Source organism: Dipodomys merriami, unplaced genomic scaffold (genome assembly GCF_024711535.1).
Source record: "Dipodomys merriami isolate MVZ:Mamm:240054 unplaced genomic scaffold, mDipMer1.0.p SCAF_295, whole genome shotgun sequence".
NCBI lineage: Eukaryota > Metazoa > Chordata > Mammalia > Rodentia > Heteromyidae > Dipodomys > Dipodomys merriami.
This window is the reverse complement of record NW_027204437.1, coordinates 175,907-179,181: the sequence shown is the minus strand read 5'-3', so window position 1 is coordinate 179,181 and position 3,275 is coordinate 175,907. Positions and strand designations below refer to the sequence as shown.

The window sequence follows — 3,275 nt, the reverse complement described above, 5'->3', positions numbered from 1 at the left end:
TTCTAAATTATATTTGACCTCTAAATCAAGTTTTCCTAGTCTTGGTAGACCAATTATGATCTATCATTCCAGAAACTATTTTTTTGGCTGCACTGAAATCTTTCATTCATCATTAGGAGAAAGGTATTAAAAATAACGTTGTTCATTTGTGATTTTGTTCACTCATATGGGCTGGTCATCTGTAAATTGAAAGTTTGAATTACAGTACTTTCTCTCAGATTTTGTGATCTCATCTTTCATTTTAAGTTGCCTTGCATTTTACAATTGATTACTGCTAATTCTTGTATGCAATTGGGGCCCTGAAATATTATAGGAAATGAGAAATTGAGATGAGTCTTTAATTATTTTCTGTTGGCATGTTGCATGGGCCTATGTGAGAAGTCATGCCCTTGTTATCTGATGATGCAGATAACTGGGACCTGTTATCCTAGGACCCGTGGGTCCTGCAGAAGAATAATAGCTTTTAGACATCATATCAGCAAAATTTGGGTATAATCAGTAAGAATGCTTTAGAAATATGGAGAAAAACACTTTGGGACCAGCAAGTTAAAACAATAAACAGAGCATCAGAATAAAATCCCTTATAGATTAGCAGAAAACAATACTGTTATTATACCATGTGTATTCAGAAGACCACGAACACTTAGAAGGTATCACAAGCTTATACTGAAGATATTGCAGTGATACTTTTTATAGTCTAATATATATTCTAAACCTAATTATTTATATTCCAATCTATTTATGGGAATAAATGTCAATATATTTGTCAAATTATCAATTCTAGTAAGATTCACTGTATAAAATTTAAAATCAGCACATATAAATATAAAATATATAAGTACATATAATATAAAAAATGTTTTGCATTGTTGTGTTGTGTTTAGGGAATCAAAGGCAACTCTGTTTTAAAGTATTATTCCATTATCTCTACCTCAGTTTTTGGTAGAGTTAGACTTAAAGCTCTACCATTTGTAGATATGCAGCCTAGAGGCAAGAGGAAACACTGTGATTAAAACATTACAAATTTAAGGCCTAATATCGAGGAGAAACATATGGACTTCTCCAGGAGCTATTGCAATATTTGATGATAGAATGTCAGTAGTGTAAGTTCCTGCTTGGTTGGATGATAGACAGGTCAGGACAGTAGGTAATCATGCATATGAACAATTTTTTTCACTTTCTTGGCTTTAGCTACTTTTGAAATGATACGTATAATAAACAATTATGTTTTGATAAAATACCTTCTATTCTGAACAATTCTGTCTGAACTGTTCATCTCTCTATGATCCCTTGTAACTAAGATTATGTTTGTTCCAGTAAGACAATCCATGCTGTCAGCGTAAGATATTCTGGTTGGTCTGTTCCTACATGGAAGAAAGGTAAAGGTTCAGTGTCAACATCTAGTGCGTTGGGGTCCCTAGGTAAGGGTCACAAAATCACCAGGACACAGGGGATGCAGAGTGCAAACAGCAATTGCCACTGCATGCTGTGCTTTATTGTTAGTGGGTATTTAAAGACTAGCAAGCATCATCTTTGCCAAGATTTGGTCAGAAAACATTCACACAAAAAATTTCCACAGATACATTTTTACTTAACCTATGAGAGAAAGTCTAGGTATATTATTATCTAAACTATTTTAGATCAAGCTCAAACCACTTCTCCAATCTCAGGAAAATGCTTGACCAGCTGTTCATCTATGCTTAAGCAAGCAGAAGAGCCACTTCCTCAGCTCCCAGGAGTCTGTGACATGTTTTGAGATAGGGAGAGGGAATATTTTCCCTCTATAGCCTGGCGTTCCAAGAGCTTTCCTAATCCCAAACACAGTCCTCAGATAATCCTGAGGCTGGAGCCTGCATCATTCTGCCCCCTCAACATAGACCCCGAGTCTTCACAGTTCAGGTAGACATTTGTTCCAGCAAGACCTCATTTGGGAAATTTTAAGCTGCAGAAAGTTAGAAGTAGCTCTTAAGCAAGGCTTACTTTGAATCCATTAGCTCCACAAAGCTAACTCAGTTGATAAATAAGTACTTGAAAAGCCACCAACTTTGGACTTAACTGTAAAGGCTTCAAAGTATGATCAAATTTAAAATGAAAATGACAAAAAAAATGTAAATGTGAGCAATCGACCAAACTATATAAGTTTTTTTTCCACTGTACACAGAAATTTAGAGAAATAAGATCAATAGCATTTTAGGAACAATAAGGGTTCCTTGTTACAAATAGGCAACGATGGATATATGCCTTTATAAAGATTGTATCATTATATACTTAAATTTAGAGGATACTACATGCTTCAGCAGCAGGTCTACCCAAATTACAACAATACAGAGAATAACATGGCACTTGCACAAGGATGATATGAAAATTTGTGAAGTATTCCATATTTTTCATTCTTCTGATGCAAGAAATGAAAAACAGTTATTAAAAAGTTGATTACAAAAATACAAGTGTAACAATACATGTAATTCATACAATTAAAGGTTAGTTTGATATCAGTGTATTAAATTTTCACCTTAGAAAGGCCTTTACATAGCATAACCTTTACAAAACTTGAAATTAGATAATATTGCCATTTTATCCCAAAGAAATGAAATAATATAAGAAACTACAAAAAAAAGGAGTCTTAAAATTCTTCTATATGGAATGCAATCTGAAAGGTCACATTTATCCATGAATCTATACATTATATAACAATGTAGAATTCAAAGTATTATATCTAGTAGAGAATGAAATAGATTATGGACATTACACAAACATAGATATACTTTTTTCAGAAAAGCACTCGGAACATCTTTAGGTTCTATAATATTCATTTCAACAGATAAGTTAAAATTATTTCTGATTTAAAGAATCACAAACTCTGCAGAAATCATTACAGATGTATACAAACAACTCTTGAATACATTTTGATATCACAGTCATGCAATTCACTTGGAAGAATACCATGGAATACATCAATTTTTATTGTAAGATATTGCTGGTGCTTTGTATTGTGAAAAAAATTTGTAGGGACACAAAAGATGGACTGGCACTTTTGAAATTTAAGAAACTTAACCAAACCATTACGATTTAGGAGAACAATTTGTACAGCCTTCGACAACTTCAAAGAGTTAGTGATACATACTTACCCTTTTGGCAATATCAAATGCAGTTTCTTCAAAGTTGTTCTTCAGACCTGGTTTGATATAATGGTTCAACAGAAGGAGATACAGAGTATCTTTGCTATTTCTATTCCCAGCAGCAAGATGCAAGGAGGTCAAGAGGCCTTTAGTTTG

At 33.4% G+C, this 3,275-nt stretch overlaps 1 pseudogene; it reads left to right on the top strand.

Moving 5' to 3' along the window:
- The first annotated feature begins 2,288 nt into the window (after positions 1–2,288).
- On the top strand, positions 2,289–2,388 carry LOC138839168 (U6 spliceosomal RNA; annotated as a pseudogene).
- Positions 2,389–3,275: the final 887 nt, after the last annotated feature.